We start from the raw sequence: 13,695 nt of genomic DNA on the forward strand, positions 1-13,695 counted from the left end.
TTTATATAATGTTCATGGCGCTATCTTGTATTGCTATCATGGTGAATAGGCACGCCCCACTCTCTCATACTCTCTCAAAACCACCAGCACCCAATTCCAAAGGCAGTCACACACATTCTCAAAAACGCACGCACGCACGCGCGCACGCAAACACACACACACACACACACACACACACACACACACACACACACACACACACACACACACACACACACACACACACACACACACACACACACACAAATGCTGACGTGTCAGTTAAGAAGAACACCTTGATATGCGATTATTGTATGAGTTGAAGTTTTTGTGGGGTTGTCCTGAAATTGATTGACAGCTTATTCCGATGCTGACGTGTAAGTTACGATGACAACATTGATGCGAGTATAGCGCGAGTTGCCTTCTTTTTAGCTATCCTGAACATCATTGACAGCCTATTCCGATGCTGACGTGTAAGTTGAGAACACCATTGATGCAAGTACAGTGCAAGGTGCAAGATTTGCAGGACTATTCTGAACATGATTCACAGCATATTCCAGACTGCCTCCACACCGTCCCCTTGTTACTCTTGTCATGTTACAAGTCAATGCTGTATCCGGCCGAATTCTGCAATACATATTATTCAAGTTAGTGAGACATCACAGTTCCAGAAGAGATTTATAGAGCAAATAAAGAAAATGATTTATTGAACGAAGCACTGTAATAGTTTGTATACCGATATTGTCAGTAACTCAAGAGAACTAAAAAAAAGTTTCACCACGCACATTTTGCTACGTTCATTTGGATAACTTCAAAGTGTGGACAGGCCGTGTTAGATCAACTTGTTTGTGTGATGTCTCAAATTTGCAGACAAAGCTCTTTTTCATATTTATGTTAGTAAATTTCAATGTAGCTTTGGGCTAAAACGTGCAGTACTTGCATAAAGACTTCATTAGTTATTTGCAATTCCAAACCTTCGCGCTTGTATTGGCACGGCCGGTCGATTGAATGTGGCTGCTGTGCAAAGTGACGCCCCCTGATTTGACTTTGACAGGCTGTTCCTTGTTCGAGGCCCGGTTTGCTCATTTTCAAAATACATTTGGTATGTTTTTCGTGTTGTATCTACACTCCTCGGGGAGGCTAATGCTAAATATGGACGGTGAGAATGCTCTGAACCCTACATGTAATCAATCATCATAGTTGTCTTCTTCACATTTGCCGAAAATGTTGATTTGCTGAGCGTTTAAAAGCGCGTTATTATGTCGTCTGCTAGAGAAAAGTCAATCCAATCAGTCGACTGCAACATGCTGTCGGGATAACAATGACTCGTGCTATTATGTTAAACATAGGGAAGCTTAGATGCATACATATTTGGTTAATGCGGAGACGACAAGCTACATGCCACAATAAAATAAAGGATGAGATGAGACTTCTCAAATAGAAAGAAGGGGCACAGGCGCATGAATACTCTTTCAGAGATTGATAGCGCACTCTTGGAGTGCGCTAACAGTTTTAGTGCATTGCCAATCAGCTGTTCCACATTAATCATGTGACCGCAGTACTTTCTGACACTTTTTTTCTTCATTTGTACAAATTTGTAGTTATACAAAATGGGTTTTGAAAAAGGTACATAGTAGGTTATTAGAAGCACCACAGTTCAGTATTTAAGGCACATGCGTGTTCTTATGGAGGGGGTGGGGGTGGGGTGGGATCTAAAGTTACTGACATTGTGGTGCTTCCAATACCCTATCCGGTACTCTTTTCAACACTCTTGTTGTATAACTACAAATCTGTAAGAGAAAAAATAAATCAGTTGAAATACTATTAGGCCTCATGGAAACACAACAATTCGCCTTACCATATCCGATCTAGTCGGGTGTTTATGGGGGATAAGACTACCCCTCCTCTTGTTCACATACCAAAAATCAATCAGCACCCTGACTGCTTACTGTGGCGAGTTGAACATTGTTGAGGAATGAATTTCCAGTGCTTTTAACAAAATCAATTCCAAAAGAATTACATACAGAGAGCACCCAGGTGGTTCATTGTTGGTAGAAAGAAATACCTTACCTTGGATGTGACAAAGTTGTATACATTTTATATCATTTTAACTCTTTTAATTGCATGTTTGTTCGTTTTTATCTTGACATTTTGTCCAAAAGGTTGGTACACAGTTGTTGTGTTTCCAATTCACCGGCAGAGTAACTGGATGTTTTCCAATCGTGTTTATGTAAAGCTCGTCTTCTGCAGTGATGATATTATTCAAAACTTCGCCAATATGCATGAATTTATGCAAGTCTGTATGCATGTAGTATGAGCGTTAGCATGTGTGTGTTTGTGTGTGTATGGGTGTGTGTGTCTGTGTTTGTGTGTGTGTGTGTGTGTGTGTGTGTGTGTGTGTGTGTGTGTGTGTGTGTGTGTGTGTGTGTGTACTCCATACGTATTAAGATGTCTATTTTTAAATAGGTATGTGCTGGAAGAGTTAAGGCCAGTCAGTCCGAGATAGCATAGCAAAGTGTGCATAGAATATGAGGTGTAAATATGTGTCCATTTTCAGATAAATATTGTGTTATACAAATACTCGGAATAATTGAACTATGCTCATATGTATGCATGTTTAAAAATTAATCTGGGTGCTCTCTGTGGGTTGTTTTTTGTCAGTTTATTTTCCATTTTGCTTACAGCTCCATCGTTTGCACTGAAAGAACAACACGTTGCGGGCAAAAAGTAGGCATTAAAAAAAACACATTTTATAATCATTGGAAAAAACCGTTTGATGAGATTTATACATTTGGTCAAGTTCACACGAGAGTTTCTGGGAATGATATCCCCAGACTTTTTTTTCATGTTTTCGATAAAATGTATGTCTTTGATGGCTGTCACACCCTCTCTTTTAAATTGAATTGATTGCCATTTTGGCAAAGGAATTTTCGACGAAGGCCGGACTTTGGTATTGTAAGCCTAAAACTTAATTAATGAGTTTGGTCATTACCAATCTAAAAATTGTAATTAAGAATATTTGTTATAAAACGATCCAAAACAGTTTTAACTAAATCTTCAACATTTTCTGATTCCAAAAACATATAAATATGTTATATTTGAATTAAAAACAAGCTCTGAAATTAAAAATATGAAAATTATGATTAAAATACAATTTCCGAAATCGATTTAAAAACAATTCCATCTTATTCCCTGATTCCAAAAACATATATTATGATATGTTGAGATTAAAAGCAAGCTCAGAGAATTAAAAAGAATAGATACAGAAAATCGTGCTATCCTGCTCATCGCAACTACCGCGCTTTTCTGGCTTGTCAATTTCACTGCCATTACCTCGAGCGGTGGACTGACGATGCTACGAGTATACGGTCTTGGTGACAAAGTGCAGTGCGTTCAGTTTCAATCTGTGAGTTCGACAGCTTGACTAAATGTCGTATTTTCGCCTTACGCGACTTGTTTTGAAATATGTTCTACCCAAAATATCTATATGAAGCTATTCACAGAAGAATATTAGACTTTTCACTAGCAGCGGTTTTATCTTAAAGTCTGATACCTATTACTCTCCTTTCAGATATTATCTTGGGAATAAGCACGTCAAGCCCTAATTTAATGGCCAATTTTGTTTAGCCTCAACTATTCTTGAAATAACAGAAAAAGTCAATTACATAGAAAAAAAATTATCTTGTACAAGGGGTAGAATAAAATCTTAACACCGAGTCAGCTAACGTTTAGATTACAATTTTTTTAAAGATCAGCAAAGGGTGAAAATGAAACTTTTTGTATGGTCAAGTAGTTGGCAAATAAACGTGTTGAAGTTGTAAAATTCATCAGAAGGTTTTTGATCCAATCATTCTTGAAAGTTGAGCAACTTTTGGTTAGGAGTTCATGAAACATTCTTTCTGAGGTCAATTGATTCGTAAATAAACTCAGCGTTTTAAGTGTTGTTGAACTATTGCAACGAGTCAGTAGGGTGGTTTGATTAAAACAGGATTGAAAGGTAGGCAACATTCAGTGGGCGAGGGAATATAAAACGTTCTCTTTAAGGTCAAGTGTTTATTAATAATACATTCTACATGTACGTTGTATTTTTTTTGCTGAAGTTTTGTTTCAAGTAAGAATAGCGGTGGGATTATAACACTTTAAAGGTGGCCAATATTCGATAGGTTGGAGGTCCTGCCCTCAGGACGTCGCCTCCGCACTCCCAGATTCCGCACGCTCAGAACTAAGAACAGTTTTATTCCAAAGTCAATTGGCTTTTTAAATACCTAAGTTAATTAAAACTAGTATGCGTGCCGGTGAACATATGCACTGATTTATGTGATGAATATTTTTTATACTCTTTGATGTGCACCCTTATGCTGAGTGTGATAACCCTCGAATGACTAGTCCTGTGATAAATATTGTTCAATGACATATCTAGTCCTGTGATAATGATAGTTTTTAGCGGTAAACTTGTAGCTAAAGCTGACGGCAATTAACCTATTTGGAATCATGTTACTATTCCTGTTAGTGTACATATGCGTGCGCGAGTGTAGTATGCTTCGTATGGTATTTTTATCTGTTGTCTTATTATTTGTTTTGTCTTTTAATGTGCACCACACTGACATTTCTCTGTATGAGATAATAAAGTATTCGTATTCGTATTCGTATTCGTATATAAAACGTTCTGTCCGTGATAATTTTAATTGAAAAAAAAGTCTGGAGGACGGTTGAATTGAGAGAAAAAACAACTTGAAAGGTAAGCAGAACTTGGTTGGTGAACCTATACGAAACATTTTTTTTTAGGGTCAAAAGGTGTGTAATTAATTTCAGAGTGTTAAGTTTCTGTTGAACTTTTGCTCCAAAATCAGGCGGGCGCTTTAATTAAACATTCTTAAAAGGTGAGACATTTTGGTAGACAAGAGAAAATGAAAAATTCTTTCAGGGTTCAAGTAGTTTATAATTAAATTCAGAGATTTAGGTTTCTATTGAACTTTTGTACCGAGTCAGAAGGGCGCTTTGAATAAACAAAGAAATACCTATAAGGTAATACACATTGTGACAGCGGGCGAACATTGAAATAATGTCTGTTTTGTCAAGTTTTCTGTTATTTTTGTCCACACTTCAGGATGTCAAGCAGGGGGTAAGTGATATTCACCTGCCCTGTCCAGCTAGCACCGTGCAGCTCGTGAACTGAGAATCAAACATAAGTCAATTCACCCAGCTGTGCAGAGTCAATTCCATGTCAAGTATTAAATCGTAAAGTTTGTCAGACAATGTGCATTTACTAGGGTTAAAATTGTGACTCACAAGTAAAGCAAGGGGTCAGAGACTTGCGAACGTTGATGCCCACGTCGCTGAACCGTTTGAAAAACAAACAAAAAGACACACACACACACACACACACACACACACACACACACACACACACACACACACACACACATACATACACACACGTTTGTGTTAGAAGTTATAGTGGTTTATATTTCAAAACGTCACACACAATGTTGTCTTCTTCTTCGCATACGCCAATGGTGAAGATTATCTGCGGTGACTAATAATACTGCCTGTTTGAGGAGTTGCTCTGGTTGGCCTTGACCCGCTGAACCTACAAATCGAAAAAAAGGATACTTGATTCAGGCGAGAGAGAGAGAGAGAGAGTGGATGAGAGAGAGAGAGAGAGAGAGAGAGAGAGAGAGAGAGACTGACACTGACACAGTTTAATTGAATATGGGCCTACAGCCCCTTTCAATGGGGGGGGGGGGGGGTACACATGAATCACAGGAAAAAATAGAAACATGATATTTAAACGTTTGCAAAATACACAGTGGTTTGTTCCAAGCTTTCCTCTATCAATAATCTTGCACATCAATGCTGCCTAATATATACATACAGCAACAACAAAACCTTCAGCGACAATTAATTCTCATTCTAGGGCCATGAGCCCTAGTACTACGCTGGCGTTGGCTCACATGTATGTATAGCTGAAAGCTTATGGGTGTCGGCAGGCGTTTGCGCATGCGCTTATGTCGGCCTTCTTTTTTTTGGATCCCCGGACATGATAATGCTTTATGATCGTGTATTTGTGCTATTCAAGGGCGCTTTATAAAATGCGATGGGTAACAAACGACAAATGTCCATGTAAATAAAATTCAACCAGTTTTTATATTTTTATAATTTATTGCCTGTCATGACCGAAAGTTTGGTGGCCTAACGGTTTAGGCGATGCGCTGCGAACAATGTAGTCCGGGGTTCAAGCTCCGCTTGCGGCGAGTATATTAGATTATATTTTTCTTGGTCTCCTATTTTTGTGAAATCCTTCTGGAGTGCAAGTGTCAGTTGACACATTTTTTAAGGTCGAATTAGTTTTTAATAATAATTTTTAGAGCGTGTGTTCTGCGCTTGTTCACACTTGTTCAAAATGCATACTCATGATACTGGGCAACTGAGCGACATCACTGACTTACACGACCGAGTTGCCTCCCCTCTTTTTGTGACTTCAAGCTTACGCTTGCAAAGCCCACGACCAGCTGAGTGTCTCGCGACTGGGGTGGGCTGTGATTGACCGTTGACCTCACCCCGGCATTGAAACAACAGAAGTGGAGGGGGTTATGACAAAGCAACTCTCCCGCTGAGAGGGACAGTTAGACACCGACACTTGGTACCTTTTTGTATCAGTGAACGAGCGCGGGCAGCCTCTACTGGAAGCGCTCTGGAGATAATGATAGGGTTTACTCTGTCGAGTCTTCATATCGAACCATTATTCTTGCGTGCTCCGCCGCTGGTGTTATGCAATATGTCTAGGTTTCACAAGAATTCCTTGTTTTGGTCACCGACACACTGAACATTTCTGTACGCGAAGAACTGTCACCATTGCATTTATTGTGCTCTTTTTCTCATTTTGTTCATGTTGTTTGAACACCGTGTTAACTATTTACAGGAACTTCGTAACTTGTTAATAAAACTAAAAGTTCCGCAGCAGAATCTTCACTGCATATGACATTTTGTTATTTCTTGCAATGTTTTTAATTGTTACTCGTTCTTCTCACTCTCTTCGTGTTGTTTTTACACTTTGCAAATAGTTGTGTTTGTGTGTGCTGTAAGTTCCTCACGAAACACATTTTCCGCCACTCTGCATTTGACATAATTTTAAAAATGTCGGGTCTTCTTTGTTTGAATTCTTCGCACTCTGTTCATATACATGTTACTCTGTATGTCTTCTTTGCAATAAAATGGGTATCTTTTACTCAAAGTTTCTCAACAGGGAGATCTTGCAGTGCATGTAACATTTCGTACTTTCGTACAGTATTCTTTGTTAGCTCATTTGTGGTCTTTTGCTCAAAGTTCTTCAACAGGGAGATCCAGCCCCATTGCATTTGACAATTTTCAATCTTTATTCGTCTGTTTATTTTTTGTTCGACTAATAACTTCATTGTTCTTCATTGCAAAACGTTGGGTGATCTTTTACTGCCTGCAGTGATGACCATATCACCAAGAAAATTACATGGTAATTTGCATCAAGATTGCAGTATATTTCAGCCGGCCAACGATTGACAGTGCACTGCATCAGATCTGCTCTCATTGCTTTACTTATCATTGCAAGGCTCAGAACAATTCATGGGAGCAGTGAGCTGTTTTATGCTATGACATAACTGAACCCAAGTGACCTGGATACCATTTTATTTTAAGGAACATCGCTTTGATGGTTTTATGTTATGTGCAGATTGCTCATTGTCATAATACATTAGTTGGGTGGCTGCTTCATCCGAGTCACCTTGTGTTACATGTTACTGTGATTATGTGTGGATTGGTGCTTCCTCCTTTTTAGTCACTTTTCTTCCACTGATGATACCGTGATTGAAGTTGCATTGCTGCTCCCACCTTTGATTCCCGTTTCCGTCGTTCATTTTTCTGTATATGAGTGGATTGGGGTAATTCAAATGACATAGTATACATTAATCAACATTAGACAATCAATGCCTTCAATACAGTAATTGCAGGCAGGATCAGGACATTTCCCATGGATGAATGCGTTCATATCTTTGATTAAATTTGCGCATATTGCGCAAGTGAAACTTTACAACGAAGGGGTTATTTTTTTCAGTCATTTGAATTTAACAAATATTTTGATAGCTGTTGTGCATGAACTTTAGTTCGTCCACGACCATTCTACAAAGTTTCGAGTCTATAGGTAAATGGTCGGACATTTACCTTTTCTCCAAAACTGAGGTGTTATCAAATTACACCTCCGAAATTGTCAATGGCGCGGAAGCTTTCCTGAATAGGCATGGCCTTGAACCCAGCCCTAACTGCTTTCTTCAGGTCACCAATGATCTAGGGGATGAGGCGTGTGTTTGTGCATACTCTAAAAATACGACTATGGCTGCACCATTGGAACCCCTTTCATGACCGTGCCTAAACATGGCAAAATACGGTATAAAGGAGTTAGTTTGATTTTACGTTGGAACGTTCTTTTATGCGGAGTTCCATTCTACGTTTTCAAAGTCGCACACACAACTAATCCCCCCTCTCCCCCTCTGGGAATTCCTGGGAATGATATCCCCCGACGTTTTTTTTCTCATTTTTTCGATAAATGTCTTTGATGGCGTCATATCCGGCTTTTTGTAAAAGTTGAGGCGGCACTGTCACACCCTCTCTTTTCAATTGAATTGATTGCCATTTTGGCAAAGGATTTTTCGACGAAGGCCGGACTTTGGTATTGTAAGCTTAAAACTTAATTAATGAGTTTGGTCATTAAAAATCTGAACATTGTAATTAACAATATTTTTTTATAAAACGATCCAAAACAGTTGTATCTAATTATTCAACATTTTCTGATTCCAAAAACATATAAATATGTTATATTTGTATTACAAACAAGCTCTGAAAATTAAAAATATTAAAATTATGATTAAAATAAGATTTCCGAAATCGATTTAAAAACAATTCCATCTTATTCCCTGATTCCAAAAACATATATTATGATATGTTGAGATTAAAAGCAAGCTCAGAAAGTTAAAAAGAATAGATACAGAAAATCGTGCTATCCAGCTCATCGCAACTACCGCGCTTTTCTGGTTTGTCAATTTCACTGCCATTACCTCGAGCGGTGGACTGGCGATGCTACGAGTATACAGTCTTGGTGACAAAGTGCAGTGCGTTCAGTTTCAATCTGTGAGTTCGACAGCTTGACTAAATGTCGTATTTTCGCCTTACGCGACTTGTTTTTAAATATGTTCTACCCAAAATATCTATATGAAGCTATCCACAGAAGAATATTAAACTTTCCACTAGCAGCGGTTTTATCTTAAAGTCTGATACCTATTACTCTCCTTTCAGATATTATCTTGGGAATAAGCACGTAATGTCCTAATTTACTGGCCAATTATTGTTAGCCTCAGCTATTATTGAAATAACAGAAAAAGTCAATTAAAAAGAAAAAAAATACAAGGGGTAGAATAAAATCTTGACACCGAGTCAGCTAACGTTTATATTACAATTTTTTTAAAGATCAGCAAAGTTTGGTGGTAGGGTGAAAATGAAAGATTGTGTATGGTCAAGTAGTTGGCAAATACACTTGTTGAAGTTGTAAAATTGATCAGAAGGTTTTTGGTCCAATCATTCTTGAAAGCTGAGCAACTTTTGGTTAGGAGTTCATGAAACATTTTTTCTGAGGTCAATTGATTCGTAAATAAACTCAGCGTTTTAAGTTTTGTTGAACTGTTGCAACGAGTCAGTAGGGTGGTTTGATTAAAACAGGATTGAAAGGTAGGCAACATTCAGTGGGCGAGTGAATATAAAACGTTCTGTTTAAGGTCAAGTGATTATTAATTATAAATTCTACATGTACGTTGTAATTTGTGTGCTGAAGTTTTGTTTCAAGTAAGAATAGCGGTGGGATTATAACACTTTAAAGGTGACCAATATTCGATAGGTTGGAGAATATGAAACGTTCTGTCTGTGATAATTGTAATTGAAAAAAAAAGTCTGGACGCCGGTTGGATTGAGAGAAAAAACAACTTGAAAGGTAAGCAGAACTTGGTTGGTGAATCAATACGAAACATTTTTTTTAGGGTCAAAAGGTGTGTAATTAATTTCAGAGTCTTAAGTTTCTGTTGAACTTTTGCTCCAAAATCAGGCGGGTGCTTTAATTGAACATTCCTAAAAGGTGAGACATTTTGGTAGACAAGAGAAAATGAAAAATTCTTTCAGGGTTCAAGTAGTTTATAATTAAATTCAGAGATTTAAGTTTCTATTGAACTTTTGTACCGAGTCAGAAGGGCGCTTTAAATAGACAAAGAGAAAAGTATAAGGTCAGAAACATTGTGACAGCGGGCGAAAATTGAAATAGTGTCTGTTTTGTCAAGTTTTCTGTTATTTTTGTCCACACTTCAGGATGTCAAGTACGGGATAAGTGATGTTCATCTGCCCTGTCCAGCTAGCACCGTGCAGCTCGTGAACTGAGAATCAAACATAAGTCAATTCACCCAGCTGTGCAGAGTCAATTCCATGTCAAGTATTAAATCGTAAACTTTGTCAGACAATGTGCATTTACAAGGGTTAAATCTGTGACTCACAAGTAAAGCAAGGGGTCACAAAACTTGCGAACGTTGTGATGCCCACGTCGCTGAACCGTTTGAAACACACACACACACACACACACACACCACACACACACCACACACACACACAACACACACACACACACACACACACACACAGACACACACACACACACACACACACACACACACACACACAACACACAGTACACACACGTTTTTGTTAGAAATTATAGTGGTTTATATTTCAAAACGTCACACACAATATTGTCTTCTTCTTCGCATACGCCAATGGTGAAAAACTATCTGCGGTGACTATATAATACTGCCTGTACGAGGAGTTGCTCTGGTTTTGCCTTGACCCGCTGAACCTATAAATCGAAAAAAGGATACTTGATTCAAGCGACGAGAGAGAGAGAGAGAGAGCGAGACGAGAGAGAGAGAGAGAGAGAGAGGAGAGAGAGAGGAGAGAGAGAGAAAGAGAGAGAGAGAAACTGCCAATGTGTGTGTGTGTGTGTGTGTGTGTATGTGTGTGTGTGGTGTGTGTGTGTGTGTGTGTGTGTGTGCTATTATGTGTGTGTGTGTGTTTTTGTGTGTGTGTTGTGTGTGTGTGTGTGCTATTATGTGTGTGTAGGTGTCTATACGGGAACCTAGGTGTTTGGGCAGGAACATATAATGGTTTTTCCGGAACTTTGGAGGGAACCTTAGAACATGTTGCAGGATTTTCGGGAAGGTTCCAGGGAACTCTCCAACATTTTCTGAACCAAGACAGGTTCCCATAAAAGTACCAACAAATTTATGCAAATTTGATGAAATCGCAGTTATCTCCCTTTGACTAAGGTAAATATTTTCGCATTGGCACCAGTCTGTGCCCTTCAACTCGTCACTGTGTTGCCTTCTCTCTCTCTTGTTTGAGTTTGATTTTATTTTTATTTAACTTTTGATTTGAACTTTGTTTTTATTTGAATTTTTAAATTTGAATTTTTTTATTTGATTTTATTTTGCCTTGTTTAATGTTTTTGTTTGATTTTTTATTTGATAATTTTATAGTGTTTTTGTTTGTTATTTTATTTGATTTGAATTTTGTTTGTTTGTTGACATTTTAGATTCTATTTTCATCTCCCTCGGGAGAAATTTCGGGCAGCCCTCTCAACGAAGGCAAACTCGCAACTTTGGAGTGCACCAGACCCAACCTAGTTAACATTATATTTTTTTTAGAATATTTTTGAGGGGGAGGGGGGGGGGGCAGACCGGGAGAACCTGGAGTAAAGCCCCAAAATGTGGCCCGCCCGAGTTGAAAATGAAATAAAATTGTATTATTATCTCTCTATCTCTTAATGGAAACAAGAAGCGAAGTCTGTTAGCACATTGCGCTGGTTCGAATCTCGGATTGGGGAGGCAATATAATGTTGCTCCATAACTGAAAACTGGTTCGCTGTTGTCAGTATTTTTTTTAAAGGTTAACTGCTTTATTATTCCTCTTTCAGAGTTTTTTTTATTACCCAAATACCTGCATGTATCTTTCTTTCTTTCTTTATTTGGTGTTTAACGTCGTTTTCAACCTGCATGTATCACATTCATATTGTTGCATATTAAATTATTAAACCATGTTCTCAAACATGCATACATAAGGCGATGTTTTCGTATTTAGATAGACATAGAACAGAAGATGTAATTTGGAAAAATACTAAAATAAAGGAATGAGAACAAGCAGGGGCGGATCAGTTGCTTTGTAAGGGGGGGGGGGGGGGGTGCACTTGAGTCGAAAGTGAATGTGATGGGCGCGAAGCGCCCGAATTTGCTAGGGGGGGATCGGGGGCATGCCCCCCCCGAAAAAAATGTTTGGCCCAAAGAAGCAAAATGGTGCCATCTGGTGGCCATTTGAACTTAGAAATGGTCATAGAATCAGCTTTCCATTTTTTTTTTACATTTTATTTTCGGGGGGGGGGGGGGCACGTGCCCCCTGTGCCCCCTCCTCGTCCGCCCCTGACAAGCATGGGTGTAAAGGAGTAGGAATGAGAGACAAAGAGAGCACAATTTGGTATAAGAACAATCTTGTTCCTATGCAACTAAAGAAGTTGTGGCAGTTTAAATACGGTCATTATGGACTAAGCAGTACTTGAATAAATTCATTATAATTTCCAAGAGAGATAACTCATGATATAGTGTGTTTTACCTGCCCTTGTATAATTGTTAGTAGTTTGGGTGCGACCTGATAGGTATTTGTGTGTGAAACACTTGCCCAGTGTCCTAAAATTGGTGTTTGTGTGTGACTTTGTAGTAGTTTGTGTCCGACCTTAGGTAGTTGGTGTCTTAACTATTGGTGTTTGTGTGTGACTTTGTAGTAGTTTGGGTCCGACCCTAGGTAGTTGTGTCCTAACGATTGGTGTTGATAATAATAATAATGATAATAATAATAATAATAATAAATGAGCATTTATATAGCGCAACATCATAACTTTACAATTATGCTCTTTGCGCTTGTGTGTGACTTTGCAGTAGTTTGGGTCAGACCTTACGTAGTTGTGTGGGGAATTTTACACATTATGTATTTAGTACTCATTAGGTCACGATCTGCAGGTCACTAACATTCGTAACATTGGTCAGGTGAAAAAGAGACCTGTCTGCGCCTGTGTGTTGCATAACCCGCCGTGGACCGAAGAGGTCATATGACTGACCCCCGGCGCCTAAGGTCACGCTCAGGTCACTAGCATTCGTAACCTTGGTTAGGTGAAAAAGAGACCTGCCTGCACCTTTGTTATGCCTAACCTGCCGTGGACCGAAGAGGTCGTGTGGCCGGCAGTGCAGTCACGATCAGGTCAGGTGCACTGCATCATGTAATTTATAACGGATTCTGAAATATGCTCCCAGAAAATAAGGATCAGTACTTTGAAGCAACTCACGGCAATGTAATAGTTTATGAGTAAATGAATGAGCGAAGTGTAGGTCGCTGGCAGTTGGTGTTCCAAACCTCTCTCTCTCTCTCTCTCTCTCGATCTCTCTCTCCTCCTCTCTCTCTCTCTCTCTTCTCTCTCCTCTCTCTCTCTCTCTCTCCTCTCTCTCTCTCTCTCTCTCTCTCTCTATCTCTCTCTCTTCGTTCTCTCTTTCTTCTCTCTCTCTCTCTCTAAACTTCGGTCCATCCGTCATTCTCTCTCTCTCTCTCTCTCTCCCT

This window comes from Littorina saxatilis, linkage group LG8 (genome assembly GCF_037325665.1).
Source record: "Littorina saxatilis isolate snail1 linkage group LG8, US_GU_Lsax_2.0, whole genome shotgun sequence".
In the NCBI taxonomy this organism is placed as follows: Eukaryota; Metazoa; Mollusca; class Gastropoda; order Littorinimorpha; family Littorinidae; genus Littorina; species Littorina saxatilis.